The 20,788-nt window shown below is 41.6% G+C and overlaps 1 protein-coding gene across 5 annotated transcripts in view; it reads left to right on the top strand.

Annotated features, from left to right (window-relative positions):
* Nucleotides 1-20,788, top strand: part of FAT3 (FAT atypical cadherin 3) — a 703,955-nt gene that overhangs the window by 544,588 nt on the left and 138,579 nt on the right. The window lies entirely within an intron of this gene.

The following is a 20,788-nucleotide window of genomic DNA, read 5'->3' as shown; positions in this document are numbered from 1 at the left end:
ATAGCGAAATCATATTATTGTGTCCCTGGCTCCTCCCAAATCTCATGTCCCTACATTTCAAAACCAGTCGTGCATTCCTGACAGTCCCCCAAAATCTTAATTCATTTCAGAATTAACTCAAAAGTCCACAGTCCAAAGTCTCATCTGAGACAAGGCAAGTCCCTTCACCTATGAGCCTGTAAAATCAAAAGCAAGTTAGTTACTTCCCAGATACAATAGGGGTACAGGTATTGGGTAAATATACCCATTCCAAATGGGAAAAATTGGCCAAAACATAGGGGCTGTGGGCCGCATGCAAGTCCAAAATCCAATAGGGCAGTCATTAAACCTTAAAGTTCCAAAATGATCTTCTTTGACTCCATGTCCCACATCCAGGTCATGCTGATACAAGAGGTGGGCTCCCATGGCCTTGGGTAGCTCCACTCCTGTGGTTTTGCAGGGTACAGCCTCCCATCTGGCTGCTTTCATGGGCTGACATTGTGTCTGCAGCTTTTCCAGGTGCACAGTGCAAGCTGTTGGTGGATCTGCCATTCTGGGGTTTGGAGTACGGTGGCCCTCTTCTCACAGTTCCACTAGGCAGTGCCCCAGTGGGTAGTCTGTGTAGGGGCTCCAACCCCACATTTTCCTTCTGAACTGCTCTAGCTAGATCCATAGCATATCAGCTACTAATCTGCTACCTATGTGTTGACCAGAAATGCCTGGACATCCAGGCATTTCCATACATCCTCTGAAATCTAGGCGGAGGATTCCAAACCTCAGTTCTTGACTTCTGTGCATCCACAGGCCCAGCACCACATATAAGCTGCCAATGCTTGAGGCTTGCACCCTCTGAAGCGATGGCCTGAGCTGTATGTTGGCCCCTTTTAGCCATGGCTGGCGCTGAAGCAGCTGGGAGGCAGGGCACCATGTCCTGAGGCTACACAGAGCAGAGGGACCCTGGGCCCAGCCCACAAAACCATTTTTGCTTCCTAGGCCTCCAGGAAGCCTGTGATGGGAGGGGCTGCTTTGAAGGCCTCTGACATGCCCTGGAGGCATTTTCCCATTGTCTTAGTGATTAACATTTGGCTCCTCATTACTTGTGCAAATTTCTGCACCCGCTTGAATTTCTCCCACAAAATTGGGTTTTTCTTTTCTATCGCATTGTTAGGTGCAAATTTTCTAAACATTTATGCTCTGCTTCCTCTGGAATGTTTTGCTGCTTAGAAATGTCTTCTTCCAGATACCCTAAATCACCTCTCTCAAGGTCAAAGTTCCACAGACATCTAGGGCAGGGGCAAAATGCCACCAGTCTCTTTGCGTAGCAAGAGTGACTTTTATTCCAGTTACCAACAAGTCCCTCATCTCCATCTGAGACCACCTCAGTCTGGACTTTATTGTCCATATCACTATCAGCATTTTGGTCAAAGTCATTCAACAAGTCTCTAGGAAGTTCCAAACTTTCCCACATTTTTCTCTCTTCTTCTGAGCCCTCCAAACTGTTCTAACCTTTGCCTGTTACTGAGTTCCAAAGTCGCTTCCACATTTTTTGGTGTCCTTACAGCAGCATCCCACTACCTGGCATCAATTTATTGTATTAGTCTGTTCTCATGCTACTAATAAAGACATATCCTAGGCTGGGTAATTTATAACAGAAAGAGGTTTAATGGACTCACAGTTCCATATGGCTGGGGCAGCCTCACAATCATGGTGGAAGGTGAATGAGGAGCAAATCCATGTCTTCCATGGCAGCAGGCTAGAGGCTTGTGTAGGGGAGCTTCCATTTATAAAACCATCAGAACCCGTAAGACTTATTCACTACCAGGAGAACAGCATGGGAAAACCACCCTCATGATTCAGTTACCTCCACCTGGCCCCACCCTTGGCATGTGGGAATTATTACAATTCAAGGTGAGATTTGGGTGGGGATACAGCCAAACCATATGACTCTTTAATCCTGTTTTCCTCTTTTTCTTTCTTCCTTAATTCTCTTCCTTTCTCCTTTCTTCTCCTTTCTTCCTTTCTTTCCTTTCAACCCTCATTCTTTCTTTTCCTTATTTCTGACACTATTTCTGATGAAGACTTTCCTTTATAAACCATTCCACAAGTTTATTCAACATAGTAAGTATACATCTCCTGAAATAACTGATTTACTGACATTGGAAATAGCAGAGACATGTGTTAAAGCATCACAGAATGAGGAAAGCAGAGTGGGGAGTGACTGGGACACCTATCCATCTCTGGTTTATTTCTTTTTTTTTTTTTTTTTTTTTTTTTTAAATTTATTTATTATTATTATACTTTAAGTTGTAGGGTACATGTGCATAACATGCAGGTTTGTTACATATGTATACTTGTGCCATGTTAGTCTGCTGCACCCATCAACTCGTCATTTACATCAGGTATAACTCCCAGTGCAATCCCTCCCCCCTCCCCCCTCCCCATGATAGGCCCCGGTGTGTGATGTTCCCCTTCCTGAGTCCAAGTGATCTCGTTGTTCAGTTCCCACCTATGAGTGAGAACATGCGGTGTTTGGTTTTCTGTTCTTGTGATAGTTTGCTAAGAATGATGGTTTCCAGCTGCATCCATGTCCCTACAAAGGACGCAAACTCATCCTTTTTTATGGCTGCATAGTATTCCATGGTGTATATGTGCCACATTTTCTTAATCCAATCTGTCACTGATGGACATTTGGGTTGATTCCAAGTCTTTGCTATTGTGAATAGTGCTGCAATAAACATACGTGTGCATGTGTCTTTAGAGCAGCATAATTTATAATCCTTTGGGTATATCCCCAGTAATGGGATGGCTGGGTCATATGGTACATCTAGTTCTAGATCCTTGAGGAATCGCCATACTGTTTTCCATAATGGTTGAACTAGTTTACAATCCCACCAACAGTGTAAAAGTGTTCCTATTTCTCCACATCCTCTCCAGCACCTGTTGTTTCCTGACTTTTTAATGATCGCCATTCTAACTGGTGTGAGATGGTATCTCATTGTGGTTTTGATTTGCATTTCTCTGATGGCCAGTGATGATGAGCATTTTTTCATGTGTTTGTTGGCTGTATGAATGTCTTCTTTTGAGAAATGTCTATTCATATCCTTTGCCCACTTTTTGATGGGGTTGTTTGTTTTTTTCTTGTAAATTTGTTTGAGTTCTTTGTAGGTTCTGGATATTAGCCCTTTGTCAGATGAGTAGATTGCAAAAATTTTCTCCCATTCTGTAGGTTGCCTGTTCACTCTGTTGGTAGTTTCTTTTGCTGTGCAGAAGCTCTTTAGTTTAATTAGATCCCATTTGTCAATTTTAGCTTTTGCTGCCGTTGCTTTTGGTGTTTTAGACATGAAGTCTTTGCCCATGCCTATGTCCTGAATGGTACTACCTAGGTTTTCCTCTAGGATTTTTATGGTATTAGGTCTAACATTTAAGTCTCTAATCCATCTTGAATTAATTTTCGTATAAGGAGTAAGGAAAGGATCCAGTTTCAGCTTTCTACTTATGGCTAGCCAATTTTCCCAGCACCATTTATTAAATAGGGAATCCTTTCCCCATTTCTTGTTTTTGTCAGGTTTGTCAAAGGTCAGATGGCTGTAGATGTGTGGTATTATTTCTGAGGACTCTGTTCTGTTCCATTGGTCTATATCTCTGTTTTGGTACCAGTACCATGCTGTTTTGGTTACTGTAGCCTTGTAGTATAGTTTGAAGTCAGGTAGCGTGATGCCTCCAGCTTTGTTCTTTTGACTTAGGATTGTCTTGGAGATGCAGGCTCTTTTTTGGTTCCATATGAACTTTAAAGCAGTTTTTTCCAATTCTGTGAAGAAACTCATTGGTAGCTTGATGGGGATGGCATTGAATCTATAAATTACCTTGGGCAGTATGGCCATTTTCACGATATTGATTCTTCCTATCCATGAGCATGGTATGTTCTTCCATTTGTTTGTGTCCTCTTTTATTTCAGTGAGCAGTGGTTTGTAGTTCTCCTTGAAGAGGTCCTTTACATCCCTTGTAAGTTGGATTCCTAGGTATTTGATTCTCTTTGAAGCAATTGTGAATGGAAGTTCATTCATGATTTGGCTCTCTGTTTGTCTGTTACTGGTGTATAAGAATGCTTGTGATTTTTGCACATTAATTTTGTATCCTGAGACTTTGCTGAAGTTGCTTATCAGCTTAAGGAGATTTTGGGCTGAGACAATGGGGTTTTCTAAATATACAATCATGTCATCTGCAAACAGGGACAATTTGACTTCTTCTTTTCCTAACTGAATACCCCTGATTTCTTTCTCTTGCCTAATTGCCTTAGCCAGAACTTCCAACACTATGTTGAATAGGAGTGGTGAGAGAGGGCATCCCTGTATTGTGCCAGTTTTCAAAGGAAATTTTTCCAGTTTTTGCCCATTCAGTATGATATTGGCTGTGGGTTTGTCATAAATAGCTCTTATTATTTTGAGGTACGTTCCATCAATACCGAATTTATTGAGTGTTTTTAGCATGAAGGGCTGTTGAATTTTGTCAAAAGCCTTTTCTGCATCTATTGAGATAATCATGTGGTTCTTGTCTTTGGTTCTGTTTATATGCTGGATTATGTTTATTGATTTGCGAATGTTGAACCAGCCTTGCATCCCAGGGATGAAGCCCACTTGATCATGGTGGATAAGCTTTTTGATGTGTTGCTGAATCCGGTTTGCCAGTATTTTATTGAGGATTTTTGCATCGATGTTCATCAGGGATATTGGTCTAAAATTCTCTTTTTTTGTTGTATCTCTGCCAGGCTTTGGTATCAGGATGATGTTGGCCTCATAAAATGAGTGAGGGAGGATTCCCTCTTTTTCTATTGATTGGAATAGTTTCAGAAGGAATGGTACCAACTCCTCCTTATACCTCTGGTAGAATTCAGCTGTGAATCCATCTGGTCCTGGACTTTTTTTGGTTGGTAGGCTATTAATTATTGCCTCAATTTCAGAGCCTACTATTGGTCTATTCAGGGATTCAACTTCTTCCTGGTTTAGTCTTGGAAGAGTGTAAGTGTCCAGGAAATTATCCATTTCTTCTAGGTTTTCCAGTTTATTTGCGTAGAGGTGTTTATAGTATTCTCTGATGGTAGTTTGTATTTCTGTGGGGTCGGTGGTGATATCCCCTTTATCATTTTTAATTGCGTCGATTTGATTCTTCTCTCTTTTCTTCTTTATTAGTCTTGCTAGTGGTCTGTCAATTTTGTTGATCTTTTCAAAAAACCAACTCCTGGATTCATTGATTTTTTGGAGGGTTTTTTGTGTCTCTATCTCCTTCAGTTCTGCTCTGATCTTAGTTATTTCTTGCCTTCTGCTAGCTTTGGAATGTGTTTGCTCTTGCTTCTCTAGTTCTTTTAATTGCGATGTTAGAGTGTCAATTTTTGATCTTTCCTGCTTTCTCTTGTGGGCATTTAGTGCTATAAATTTCCCTCTACACACTGCTTTAAATGTGTCCCAGAGATTCTGGTATGTTGTATCTTTGTTCTCATTGGTTTCAAAGAACGTCTTTATTTCTGCCTTCATTTCATTATGTACCCAGTAGTCATTCAGGAGCAGGTTGTTCAGTTTCCATGTAGTTGAGCGGTTTTGATTGAGTTTCTTAGTCCTGAGTTCTAGTTTGATTGCACTGTGGTCTGAGAGACAGTTTGTTATAATTTCTGTTCTTGTACATTTGCTGAGGAGTGCTTTACTTCCAATTATATGGTCAATTTTGGAGTAAGTACGATGTGGTGCTGAGAAGAATGTATATTCTGTTGATTTGGGGTGGAGAGTTCTATAGATGTCTATTAGGTCTGCTTGCTGCAGAGATGAGTTCAATTCCTGGACATCCTTGTTAACTTTCTGTCTCGTTGATCTGTCTAATGTTGACAGTGGAGTGTTGAAGTCTCCCATTATTATTGTATGGGAGTCTAAGTCTCTTTGTAAGTCTCTAAGGACTTGCTTTATGAATCTGGGTGCTCCTGTATTGGGTGCATATATATTTAGGATAGTTAGCTCTTCCTGTTGAATTGATCCCTTGACCATTATGTAATGGCCTTCTTTGTCTCTTTTGATCTTTGATGGTTTAAAGTCTGTTTTATCAGAGACTAGGATTGCAACCCCTGCTTTTTTTTGTTCTCCATTTGCTTGGTAAATCTTCCTCCATCCCTTTATTTTGAGCCTATGTGTGTCTCTGCGTGTGAGATGGGTCTCCTGAATACAGCAGACTGATGGGTCTTGACTCTTTATCCAGTTTGCCAGTCTGTGTCTTTTCATTGGAGCATTTAGTCCATTTACATTTAAGGTTAAGATTGTTATGTGTGAACTTGATCCTGCCATTATGATATTAACTGGTTATTTTGCTCGTTAGTTGATGCAGTTTCTTCCTAGCCTCGATGGTCTTTACATTTTGGCCTGTTTTTGCAATGGCTGGTACCGGTTGTTCCTTTCCATGTTGAGTGCTTCCTTCAGGGTCTCTTGTAAGGCAGGCCTAGTGGTGACAAAATCTCTAAGCATTTGCTTATCTGTAAAGGATTTCATTTCTCCTTCACTTATGAAACTTAGTTTGGCTGGATATGAAATTCTGGGTTGAAAATTCTTTTCTTTAAGAATGTTGAATATTGGCCCCCACTCTCTTCTGGCTTGTAGAGTTTCTGCCGAGAGATCTGCTGTGAGTCTGATGGGCTTCCCTTTGTGGGTAACCCGACCTTTCTCTCTGGCTGCCCTTAAGATTTTTTCCTTCATTTCAACTTTGGTGAATCTGGCAATGATGTGTCTTGGAGTTGCTCTTCTCGAGGAGTATCTTTGTGGCGTTCTCTGTATTTCCTGGATTTGAATGTTGGCCTGCCCTACTAGGTTGGGGAAGTTCTCCTGGATGATATCCTGAAGAGTGTTTTCCAACTTGGTTCCATTTTCCCCCTCACTTTCAGGCACCCCAATCAGACGTAGATTTGGTCTTTTTACATAATCCCATACTTCTTGCAGGCTTTGTTCATTTCTTTTCCTTCTTTTTTCTTTTGGTTTCTCTTCTCGCTTCATTTCATTCATTTGATCCTCAATCGCTGATACTCTTTCTTCCAGTTGATCGAGTTGGTTACTGAAGCTTATGCATTTGTCACGTATTTCTCGTGTCATGGTTTTCATCTCTTTCATTTCGTTTATGACCTTCTCTGCATTAATTAGTCTAGCCGTCAATTCTTCCACTTTTTTTTCAAGATTTTTAGTTTCTTTGCGCTGGGTACGTAATTCCTCCTTTAGCTCTGAGAAATTTGATGGACTGAAGTCTTCTTCTGTCATCTCGTCAAAGTCATTCTCCGTCCAGCTTTGATCCGTTGCTGGCGATGAGCTGCACTCCTTTGCCGGGGGAGATGTGCTCTTATTTTTTGAATTTCCAGCTTTTCTGCCCTGCTTTTTCCCCATCTTTGTGGTTTTATCTGCCTCTGGTCTTTGATGATGGTGATGTACTGATGGGGTTTTGGTGTAGGTGTCCTTCCTGTTTGATAGTTTTCCTTCTAACAGTCAGGACCCTCAGCTGTAGGTCTGTTGGAGATTGCTTGAGGTCCACTCCAGACCCTGTTTGCCTGGGTATCAGCAGCAGAGGCTGCAGAAGATAGAATATTTCTGAACAGCGAGTGTATCTGTCTGATTCTTGCTTTGGAAGCTTCCTCTCAGGGGTGTACTCCACCCTGTGAGGTGTGGGGTGTCAGACTGCCCCTAGTGGGGGATGTCTCCCAGTTAGGCTACTCAGGGGTCAGGGACCCACTTGAGCAGGCAGTCTGTCCGTTCTCAGATCTCAGCCTCCGTGTTGGGAGATCTACTGCTCTCTTCAAAGCTGTCAGACAGAGTCGTTTGCGTCTGCAGAGTTTTCTGCTGCTTTGTTGTTGTTGTTGTTGTTGTTGTGTAGCTGTGCCCTGTCCCCAGAGGTGGAGTCTACAGAGACAGGCAGGTTTCCTTGAGCTGCTGTGAGCTCCACCCAGTTGGAGCTTCCCAGCAGCTTTGTTTACCTACTTAAGCCTCAGCAATGGCGGGCGCCCCTCCCCCAGCCTTGCTGCTGCCTTGCCGGTAGATCACAGACTGCTGTGCTAGCAATGAGGGAGGCTCCGTGGGCGTGGGACCCTCCCGGCCAGGTGTGGGATATGATCTCCTGGTGTGCCTGTTTGCTTAAAGCGCAATATTGGGGTGGGAGTTACCCGATTTTCCAGGTGTTGTGTGTCTCAGTTCCCCTGGCTAGGAAAAGGGATTCCCTTCCCCCTTGCGCTTCCCAGGTGAGGGGATGCCTCGCCCTGCTTCAGCTCTCGCTGGTCGGGCTGCAGCAGCTGACCAGCACCGATCGTCCGGCACTCCCCAGTGAGATGAACCCAGTACCTCAGTTGAAAATGCAGAAATCACCGGTCTTCTGTGTCACTGGCGCTGGGAGTTGGAGACTGGAGCTGTTCCTATTCGGCCATCTTGCTCCGCCCTCTGGTTTATTTCTTAATACCAAATCATAGGTCAAATAAGAGAAACCACATGTAATGACATTAAGGGCAGATGGTTTAATACTGCCTTCTTTTGCTTTTTCTCCATGTGTGATAGCGCAGGTTAATTTTAGTTCAATGACTTTACCTTTCAGAAAGTTTATCTTCAAGAGTTGCTGTTCCTTTGAGACCTACCCTTTAATTTACTGTTTGTGTACACTTTTCTTTCTAGAAATGGCAGGAAGCACTTGTCTTCCTAGGAATGCAGTAGTCTGAGACCATAGACAAAAAGGTCTGAATTCCAGCCTCAACCTTTATAACAGCTCCTGAGTATTCTTTGAGAAGGTCATTTCTCTATTTCTTCACCTGTAAAGAGGAGATAGTTTCTTTCAACCTTTTTACTATCTTAAAAGGATTAAGTATTTAAGGTTTGTGAAACATTTTGAAGATAAAAAGTGGAGAGTAAACATTACATCTACTTTAAATGCAATTTTTCTCTTTTTTATTATTTTTAAGAGCTCAACATTCTGGAAAACACCTAAATTAAAACTTCTGCAATATCGAATTAACACACATACACAAATAGACACACACACACGCAGACACACACGCACACATAGATGACAATTTATGAATGCAAGCCTTGTTTGAGGCTCAAAAGCCAGCTTGGAACTAATCGAACTCTTGGAAAGATTGAGGTTATTTCTAATAAGATGATATTAGGCTAAGAAGTACATCTGTCTGGACCTCAGTTTCTTCATCTGTAAAACAAATGGATTGAATGAAAATGATACCTAAGCTCTCATTTACTCTTGAGTTCACTTAACATCTAGTGACTCTGTGCTTTCCTGAGTATAACAGAGGTAAGGAAAGGCAGTTTCCCTTTATCCTGGGGTTCTTTGGGACATACGAGACTATGACAGAGGCAGGAAAATACTCAACAGTGGGTCTCTTCATACATTTCTCTACTTATGTGGTGACAGGTAAGTAGAGACAGCCAAGCACACGTAAGTGGTGATTTACAGGGTCTTGTAAACAGTGAAAATAGATAAGCATCTTTGCTACAATTAATTTTCAACAGGCACAACATCTAAATTCCTACCCATAGAGACTGTGCCCCTAGGATCCAGTGACTTCTCTAGGCATATTGTTTTAAATCAATCAGATCCAAGAGAAGACTAACATACTATTAGTAACTTATCACAGGGCATCCTAACATTTTACCCATTAGGATACACATAGAAAATGGTAATATTTGTATAATATCTTTAGGTAAAGGGAAAGGCTAATCCCAGCCAGAGATGACCAGCCTAGTGGCCCATGTAGATGAGTTCACATTCGTTCAGCCAAGAGCTGAGAGGATCGATGTAGCAGCACATTGGAAGCCTTCTTGCTGCATGTGGTTGGATATTCTGCCTTAGTTTAAAAGACTTCATCTTTAGATTTCTTCCCTGCCCAGAACCTGTCAGCTTGACCCTGAGACTTTTGATAATGAGAGGGGGAGGGAGAAATAAATCTATTTTGAGCTCTGTCTTCTACCTTAGAAGAGTATCAAGTGCTAAAATAGCTCACAGCAATCAGGAGAGTGAAGGAAGGCACAGAGTACTGGGGAAGAAGTTGGGGGATGGTCAGGCTAGGGAGAGGGTATGCAGTTTTAGTGTTGACCAACAAAATTACAACAAATTTAAAGATTTTAATTGGCTCTTATTTGTGATTCTAGAATCTGTCAACATATTATTCTATAAAATAGAATGAATGTTCTGATGAGCAGAGGAGCTTGGCTTTATAGATAGAAAATGGTTGAGGAAAGCAGAAACAGAACAGAAAGCGGATCAGTCATTTCGAAGTTACAAAGGTTAAAGCAAAGGGACTTCCTTATTGTTACAGTTAAACCTGACCTGTCTGGGGATTTGGCTGTTCTCTCTCTCTCTCTCTCCTGATTTCTCTGAAGGTCAGATAAACAACTTAGTGTTGGCTTGGTAACTTGGAACGTTAGCATGTGTGACTCCATTTTGGTTTGGTTTGTTGATCCTGGTGCAGGAGTTCAGTTCAAGCCAATGACCTCCTATACATTTTATTTAATAAAGGCAACCCCAGTATGACTGTAAAAATACGTGCTATTTGGGCTGTTTCACCTAGAACAAGAAGTACGCCTAGACAGTGGCGGATTGATTGGTAGTGACAGCTGTCTGGAAAGCTCCATCTCGGAAGAGTCTGAGACCACGTTCCACCTTTGGAATGAACAGTGAATTGTTCATGTTTCCTGTGGCCTCCAGGTGCAGCTGGCAGAATGGAGCAGCCAAAGCCCACATGCTATATAATTGCCATCCCTGCACAGGACATGCTGAAACTGTGGTGCTGAGGCCAGGGAAAGGACATGTTTGAACTGTATTCAGAGGAAGGAGAAGGTGGCCTGCCCACGGGGCATTTAGATGAAAGGCAGCATAATGTGATGGTTCAGAGCACAGACCCCAGACCAGGTTGGATCCCACTATGCTTCACCTTTCTGTGCCGTTTCTAATCTGTCATGTGGGGATAACAATCACATCTTACTCCAAGACTGATAAAAGGATCCATGAGTTAATATTTGTCAAGCATTTGGAAGAGTACCTACACGTGGTTAACACGGAGTGCCTGATAAATAAGACAGAGAGAAACCAAGACCACCCATGTCCTCCCTCCCATCTCCATGATCGGGGAGAATAATTTTTGTGCAAAGAAAGGTAGAACGAATTTTGTGAGAGGGAGCTGATGATGTAACCATGTAACAAGATAGTAGGAGAGGATCTAATTGCACAAAATAAGGTTCTCAAGTCTGAGGTGCTGAAAGAAGTTGCAGTCATACCCCACAACCCAGTGACAGTTGTTAAGCATTGAGGACAGAAAGGCGCCAAAAGACTGGAGTCAGTCAAAGATGGTCCCTATTATCAAAGGAGGAAAAGGAGACTTGATTCTAGAAGCACATCGAAGTGCTCAATGTTGATCCACAGGCACACGTGGGAAGGGAATTTTCAACAGATGGTTAACAGATGCTTCTACATGGGCTGCACAGGGTAGGGAAAAGAGCACGTGCTGCCACGCCAAACTGACTTGGGCGCAAACCCGTGTTCTGTCACTTTCTGGCTGAGTGGCCTTGCAAATGTTCTTAACGTCTAAGCCTCACTGTCTCCAGCTGCAGAATAGAAATGACTATGCCTACAGGAGTCCCGTGAAAAAGTGACAATCGTAGGTAAATGATCAAACAGAGGACTGAGCAAAGCAGGCGTGCAATAAGTGCTATCAGTATAACCAAAGAGGCAGCGGCACATAATATTTTAAACCAGGGGTCGGCAAAGTTACTCTGTAAAGGGTACATTTTAGACTTTGTGGGCCATACAGTCTCAGCCTCAACTACTCAACCATGTCTTTGTAGCAGGAAAGCAGCCATAGATAATATGTTATTGCAGCGTGGCTGCATTCCAATAAAACTTTATTTACCAAAACAAGCAACCAGATTTTGCCCTTGGGCTATAGTTTGCTGATCCCTGGCTTAGAACCAAAACTGCCAAGTTTAAAACAAGGCTCTGCCACTTAAGAATAGTGTGACCTTTGACCATACAAGGCTCTGCCACTTAAAAATAGTGTGACCTTTCGCCAGTTCATAATTCAGTTTCTTTATCTGTTAAATTGGTATAAAAACAGTACCTATCTTGTGAGACTGTTGTAACAATTAAAGGAGACCATGCAGGGCTCTGCATCTCACAGTGAATGCTTGATGCATCGCAGGCTTTTAATGCTTGTTACCTGTTATCATTATGATTATCCCAACAGCCTTGTGCAGGGAGCCAAAGTTTCCATAACATGAAATTTAGTAGAGACAAATATAAAATCCTGCACTTGTACCCCCAAAAGGAAACCACACACTTATAGATATGGTTATATTATATATTGCTTGTTCTAGGAAAAGACCTAAGTGGTTTAATTCATTCATATCACAGTGCTGTGTGACATGGCTGCTACCCAAAATAAGCATAGTCATCGACTGAAGAAATAGGTGTGAGATTGTCTCTAGGATAACAGAGGGGCTTTGCACATTTCTGAGTAAGTTTAATATGCGATTGTTCTATCCTGGCCATCGTGTTTTAAGAAGGAAGCTGGTATATGGGAAAATATCCTGAAAGATGTAAACAATATAATAAATGAGGACTCATTATATATAATAAATCATCTGAGAGATAATTATATGAATTAGTTTTTCAACCTGGGTTGAGATTTCTCAAATATATTTAAGGATTTTTATACGTATGGCAGTTTTAAAATATAGCCCCCCAAGTTATTTGACCCTCCTCCCATCTAGAGGCAGGATTTATGTCCCTACCCCCTAAATCTGGACTCTGAGACTCTTGGTCAGTAGAATGTGGTGCGAGTGATGCTATGCCAGTTTTTGAGCCCAGACCTGAAGAAACTGATGGCTACCACTTTCCTTCAGGCCACCTGCTCTTAGAACCCAGCTGAGGTCCCAGCTAATAGCCATCATCAACCAGCAGATATGTCAGATGACTATAACCCCAGCTACCTATGACTGCAATTGCATGAGAGGCTCCAAGTAAGAACTGCCCCATTCAGCCCCCAGAACCATGAAAGACAATAAAAAGATTCCAGTTATTTTAAGTTACATAATTTTCTGTTACACAACAACAGATTGCTGGGGCAACATGAAAGAGGAATTTGACTTTTTCTGTATAGCTACAAAGAGTAAAAATAGTCTATAGGAAGCTCCAGGCAGTCTAGGATAGTAAGTACAGGCAGTTAGATTTCTGTTTAATATTAAGAAAAGCTTTGTGAAGTGTTGGTGAGGATATGGAAAAAAGGAATCCCTTGTACACTGTTTTGTCAGTGTAAATTAGGAGAGCCATAATGGAAAATAGTATGGAGATTCCTCAAAAACTAAAAATAGAACTACCATATGAACCAACAATCCCACCTCTGGGTATATATGCAAAGGAAATGAAATCAGTATATTGAAAAGAAGTCTTGGATAAAGAAACTGTGGGGTGTGTGTGTGTGTATATGTGTGTATATAGATGATATATATATATATGATGGAATACTACTCAGCCATAAAAATGAATGAATTAACAGCATTTGCAGCAACCTGCATGAGACCAAAGACTATTATTCTAAGTGGAGTAACTCAGGAATGGAAAACCAAACTTAGTGTATTCTCACTGATATGTGGGAGCTACGCTATGAGGATGCAAAGGCATAAGAATGATACAATGGATTTTGAGGACTTGGGGGAAGGTGGGGGAGGGATGAAAGACTACAAATATAGTGCAGCGTATACTGTTCAGGTGATGGGTGAACCAACATCTCACAAGTCACCATGAAGAACTTAATCATGTAACCAAATACCACCTGTACCCCAATAACTTATGGAAATATGATACTGAAAACTGTATTTAAAAAATAAAGACAATATTTTCCTATATAAAAAAAGAAAAGAAGTATGCATTTCCATGCTCATTGCAGCACTATTTACAACACCTAAGATATGGAAACAACATAAGTGTCCATCAAGGGATGAATGAAGACTATGTTTGTATATATACACAATGGAATACTATTCAGCCTTTGAAAAGAAGGAAATCAGCTGGGCGCGGTGGCTCACATCTGTAATCCCAGCACTTTGGGAGGCTGACGCGGGTGGATCATGAGGTCAAGAGATGGAGACCATCCTGGCAAACATGATGAAACCCTGTCTCTACTAAAAATACAAAAAAAAAAAAAAAAAATTTAGCTGAGCATGGTGGCGTGCACTTGTAATCCCAGCTGCTCTGGAAGCTGAGGCAGGAGAATCGTTTGAACCTGAGAAGCAGAGGTTGCAGTGAGCAGAGATTGTGGCATCGCATTCCAGCCTGGCAACAGAGCAAGACTCCATCTAAAAAAAAGAAAAAAAAAAAGAAAGAAATTCTGTCATTTGTGACAACATGGATATACTTGAAGAACATTATGTTAACTCAAATAAAAAGATAAGTGCCACATGATCTCACAAATATGTGGAATCTAAAAAAAGTCAAATTTATAAGAGTTGAGAGTAGAATAGTGGTTACTAGAGGTGAAAGAGGAGACAGGAGGGATTGGTAATAGGGAGATGTTGATGATCAAAGGATACGAAATTTCAGTTACACAGGAGGACCAAGTTCGAGAGGTCTGTTTTACATCATGGTGATTATACTAATGGTAATAACAACATATTGTATACTTTAAAATTGCTAAGATACTAGTTTTTTGTTTTGTTTTGTTTTGTTTTTGAGGCAGAGTCTCACTCTGTTGCCCAGGCTGGAGTGCAGTGGTGTGATCTTGGCTCACTGCAACCACTGCCTCCTGGGTTCAAGTGATTCTCCTGCTTCAGCCTCCTGAGTATCTGGGATTACAGGCACGCGCCACCATGCCCAGCTAATTTTTTGTATTTTTAGTAGAGACAGAGTCTCACCATGTTGGCCAGCCTAGTCTCAAACTCCTGAGCTCAGATGATCCGCCTGCTTCAGCCTCCCAAAGTGCTGGGATTACAGGCGTGAGCCAATACACCCTGCCAGAGAGTAGATTTTAAGTGTTCTCACCACAAAAAAAAGTTATGTGAGGTAATGTATATGTTAATTAACCTGTTTTAGCCATTCCACAGTGTATACATATATCAAAACGTCATGTATATCATAAGTATTTGCAGTTTTTATTTGTCAATTAAAAAAATTAAGTAGAGCTTTGTGAAAATTGAATCTATCAAACCACAATTGCGCTGCCAAACAAGGCACTGAGTTCCTCTTACCGAATATACCAAAACTGAGGCCATGTGATTGCAGGTCCCAAATATGACAGAGGATTTAGGTCATGGGGGATTGTGAATTTGGTCAGAATCTGTGTTTGTTGGTTGGTTATGTGGTTGATCTCCCAGTTCGCCTGAAAAAGAGCTTGTTACCTAAAAGGTACTGGATAAATATTTTATTTATTCATTCAGCAAATATTTATGGGATGCTTACTACATTCTAGGCACTGTTGTAGATGCTAGGAATATGTTTGAACAAAATAGATGAAAATTCATTCTCTGTGGAGCTCAGGATCTAGTAAAAGCAGATATGTGATAACCACATAAATGAAATACATAACATATTAGATAATGATAAAGTGTCAAGGACCAATAAAGTAGTTGCCCCTTTTCCATGGGGGATATGTTCCAAGATCCCCAGTGGATGCCTGAAACTGCAGATAATACTAAACCCTACATATGCTATTTTTTTTCCTATACATACATACCTGTGACAAAGCTTAATTTATAAATTAGGCTTTGTAATTTATAAGAGATCAACGACAATGATGATAGAGAAGAGTTATAACAATATACTGTCATAAAAGTTATGTGATTGATCTCTTTCTCTCTCTGTCTCACAAAATAACTTATTGTGCTGAACCACAGGTAACTGAAGTTGTGGAAAGCAAATCCAAAGATAGGAGCGGACCACTGTATAAAACAGGGAGGGGGATATGTAATATCTGAAGACGGATTTTCCATTATAAATACAGTAGCCTGGAAATAACCATTTGTGGTGAACTAATGGATGAGGAAAATGCTAGAGTTTAACTCTTCGGCTTAAAAATATTGAATATATTTTGAGACACTCTTATAATCACTGGGAACAAGGCAGTGGACAAGATCCAAGATCTCTGCTGTTAGGCAGTTTATATACTTATCTTCTACTTGGGGAAAGGAGACAACAAAAATAAATACATCAGGCAATTTCAGTGAGTGAGAAGTGTGCCCTCCCACCAGCTGCTATAACTTCAAAATTCTCAGTGTCTGACCATTTTTGGTCCTACGAAGCTCTTGTTTCTTCCAGGAATAGACTTAAAGACATGTTTCTTCTTGTAACTGTCCTGCCTTCTGGCTGTGCCTGGCATTCACAGACCACTGAACTATTTGTGGCTCTCTTTTTTTTATGTTTTATTTATTTATTTATTTATTTTTTGAGACACGGTTTTGCTCTTGTTGCCCAGGCTGGAGTGCGATGGCGCAATCTCAGCTCACTGCAACCTCCACCTCCCGGGTTCAACCAATTCTCCTGCCTCAGCCTTCTGAGTAGCTGGGATTACAGGCATGCGCCACCACACCCAGCTAATTTTGTACTTTTAGTAGAGACAGGATTTCTCCATGTTGGTCAGGCTGGTCTCAAACTCCCAACCTCAGGTGATCTATCCGCCTCGGCCTCCCAAAGTGCTGGGATTACAGGCGCGAGCCACTGCGCCCAGCCTATTTGTGGCTCCTTTTATTAGGTGGTAGCTGTTATCATTTAAAGAAATTAATCTTTCACGCTTTGGATTAGTTGCTAGCACCACTAATTATTGGTTGACAATAAGAGCAGAAAATCTAGGTGAGGATGGTTCTCTGTTCTTTTGTGAGGTTGTAGCAAAGCAAGAGTACACATGGATCACCTCTAAACAATGCCGCATTTCTTGCATCCTTAATGAGAAATGATGCAGAAGAGGAGATGATGGGGATTTGTCTCAGCTCGTTTTGCTTTGGTCTTCACTGCTGCTACTCCTTTCATATGGGCTAATTCCAAGGGGGGTTTCAGGCCTAAAGTATCATGAAGTCTGAAGTCTGAGAATCTGATGGAATGATTGATGATGCCATTGATGATTCCATTAATCCTTGATGATTAATATTCCAGGCACAAATGTGGCAGGGCAGATGAATGGGTCCAGAGAAATAATAATGAAAATTAAGACTTTGAGGTTAGCAGTGTAGTTCAGTTCAGCAAACATTTATCGAGAGGACACTAGGTTTCAGAAAGGGATGAAAAAGCCAAGGTTCCTGCTTTTGAGTAGCTCACAGTGCACTGAAGGAGCCAGATATGGGAATAAATCATTTCAGGAGACTGGATGAATGTTCACAAAAGTGAGCACAGTTTGAGGAGTGGCTAAAAATCATTCTGCATCATCTTTTTTTTTTTTTTTTTTTTGAGACAGAGTCTTGCTCTGTCGCCCAGGCTGGAGTGCAGTGGTGCGATCTCAGCTCACTGCAAGCTCCGCCTCCCGGGTTCACGCCATTCTCCTGCCTCGGCCTCCCGAGTAGCTGGGACTACAGGCGCCGGCCACCTCGCCTGGCTAATTTTTTTGTATTTTTAGTAGAGACGGGGTTTCACCGTGTTAGCCAGGATGGTCTCGATCTCCTGACCTCGTGATCAGCCCGCCTCAGCTCCCAAAGTGCTGGGATTACAGGCGTGAGCCACCGTGCCTGGCTTGCAAAATCTTAATAATCTTTAGATTGGTAGTGTTCTCAGTTATGTAAAGTGGGTATAAACCTCAGAGTGCATGGTTAAAACTGTCCGCCTCTAGCTGACCCCCATAAGTAGAATCATAGCACTAGAAGCACTTGGGAGATTATATGTTCATTTTCATACAGAGGCCCTCAGTGTCTGAATGTTCTTTTCACTTATTGTCATAGGGAAGAGTTGTAGGTAAATGAATTCTTGATTTCATAGAATATTTATTTGTCACTCAGAGCTGTACCACGTGCCAGAACATAACAATGAATAAGAGACAGTTCTCTTGATCTCAAATTGCTCAGTCTAGAAGGATTGAATGGAGACCAACAAGCTAATGGACACTTAAAATGCAGGATAATTAGTGTCCTAGAACTATGCACATAGTGGTATAGAAACATACTAAGGGCACCTACATAGGTCTGCAGGAGGCAGGGAATGGCTTCACAGGAATGTTTGGATTGAGGCTTCTAGAATGAGTCAAGTATATTCCTAGGAGAGGGCATTCCATGAAGACAAATGGCAGTGCAAAGGAATGCAGCTATAAGAGCATGGCATGCTCAGGACCTCCTAAGCTTACCATGGAACTGAGCATAGAGGTGGGAAAGGGGCAGACAGTACAGGCTGATCATAAAGGTCGGCCGGATGCAGAAAGAATCCAGCCAGATCTTTGTCCTCAAGGAGCCCCTGAAGAGTATTACGCAAGTTAGTGACATGACCAGATTTATCACTCTACAACAAAGGCAAAGGCCGAAGGCAGGGAGGCCAGAAGGCTACTGTGGCCATCCAAGCAAGATGCAAGGGGGGCCTGTAATAGGGCAGTGTGGCAGAAGAGATTGGCATGGGGCGAGGGGTGTGTGTGAGATACCTGTTGGTACCCAAGTTCAGTTGGATATAGATAGTTAGAGGAATGCCCAGGATTCTGGTGTGCATCAGTGCATGAGTAGATTGGGGTGCCATTTATTGAGACAATGGACATAGGGAAAGGAGGAGGATTGAGGGTATTGATTTCAGTTTGTGACTTTTGGGGTGCTAGGATCCAGAAAGTAGATTACTAGTAAATAGTTGACTATGTTGGTTTGGTGATCAGGAAACAGGCTTAGGCACAAGAGATACACATTGGAGAATTAACAGCGTGTAGGTAGTAGATGAAACCATGGGTAAGGAGATGGAGGAATAATTGGCAAAAAGTCAGGAAAAGCAGTTTGGAGCTATGTTGTAAAGGGCCTTGAACCATCTCAGAAGGTTTTGCAAGGTGAGACTGCTTTGGGTAAAGAGACTGCTCAAGTAGGACCTGTATTAGAGTCTCATTTATTAAATAAACATGAATGGAGCATGTTCTGTGGCTTGACACAGGGGTGAGCACAGTGAGAAAACAAGCACAGTCTGTCTTTGCCCTTATGCAGTTTATCCACTTAAGTGGAGAATCATGTATTTAATTAATTTCCACAATGGTAAGTGCTACAAAAGAAAAGCATAGGGTGATTTAACAGTACAGAATGAGGGCGGGAAAGCTGACACTTGGTCTGTGGGGTCAGAGAAGGCAGCCTCAAGGAAGTGACATTTCAGCTGGACTTAAAGGGTGAGTAGGCAAGCTCCAGAGAAAGGATAGGGACAGCTCTCCAAAGAAAAGAGGACCTGAAGGATGCCCTCATGGCCTGAGGGAGCTGGGTGGTTGCGGTAACATGGTGACAAGTGACCCGCTATGCATAGCACTCTTGAGAGATTCTTCAAGAGCTGTGCAGCTACCACACTTCCCGCCTGTAGGTAGACACCTCAAGGACTTGGGTTTGTAAATCCAGGTCTGCTTCAAAGGGAAGCATTTTATAGCAGCAGCATCCTCTAGTGAGCAGCAAACTGCTGCCAAGAGGGGCTCCTTTCCCTGGCAGCCACCTGGCCCTGAAGCAGCTCCAGAACACTGTCTCAGAGCCCATTGCAGGGCATTAATTGACAAGGAGGTGATTTTGTGCACGATGAAGACATTGAGAGTTGTCTGAATTTGGACAGGCTGCTCAAGCAGAAAAGAGAGGCAGAGTAGTTGAGCAGCCAAGAAATCAATGTGTTTGGTCAACACAGGTCACCTGGGAGTGTAACATTTGCATTCACCAGCAGCAGCAGAATGTGCCTCTTCAGAACTGGCATGTCAAGGAATTAGCTCAAGAGTCAGCATCCAACCTTGGCATATTTTGGTCCCGATGTGGTTCTTTTGTGAAACACAACAAAGCAATTGAGAAAATAACCTTGGAAGGAAACTTGATTGATTTTTCAAAGAAAGCAAAAACTCATATGAAAATTTATCTTAAGTCTATTAAAGCTATCCTCCTAGGCAGTTTGTAAGAGAAACTAAACTAGATTGCAATTCCATTTTGCAAAAAGCCTTTAATGTGTTTTCTCACATTTTTGGCCTTTGTTTCAGTTGTATCTGTCAGGTTGTTTTATTAGGTGAAAAAATAGCAGACCAGCTGCTTTGATTTACTGTTGTTTTTCTCCTATTGATGCTGAGTGCATCATTATGTTCTTTCCAGCTTCCAAATACATATATGGAAGTAATAATCTGTTTCATTCAAGCTAATGATTTAAAGATTAAATATGGGTTCTTCCACTTTTTTTGTTAAACAGAACATTAAGAATTTCCAAAAGTTTAATACCTAGCTTTACCACTTATTAACAATGGTTTGTTTTGAGCCTCTGTTTTCTCATCTGTGAAATGGGAATAAATAAACCTGCTTCACTTACTGAAGAAGATGTTTTGAAAAGTGAATGAGATAATGCATGAAGGAGTGTGTTATAAACTGTGTCACACCATCCACATGTTAGGTATTAATATCATACTGATTATCACTATGACTAATAAGAAAATTATTCACACTAGGATGTAAAGTCTTTTTATATCTTCCATGAAAATTATTTATGTATGTGCTCTTTAGTACTCTTTTCTGTCTCAATTTTCACAGGCACACATAAGAACAGCATCATAGTGACATGGGAAGGGGTGTACATCCCCCTCGCATTTTCCAGAGAGAAACAGAAAAGTATTTTGTGATTGTTAAAGACATTGTAATGTACTTAA

The sequence above is a fragment of the Papio anubis genome, chromosome 12, assembly GCF_008728515.1.
Source record: "Papio anubis isolate 15944 chromosome 12, Panubis1.0, whole genome shotgun sequence".
Taxonomy (NCBI): Eukaryota; Metazoa; Chordata; class Mammalia; order Primates; family Cercopithecidae; genus Papio; species Papio anubis.
This window is presented reverse-complemented; position numbering and strand designations above follow the sequence as displayed.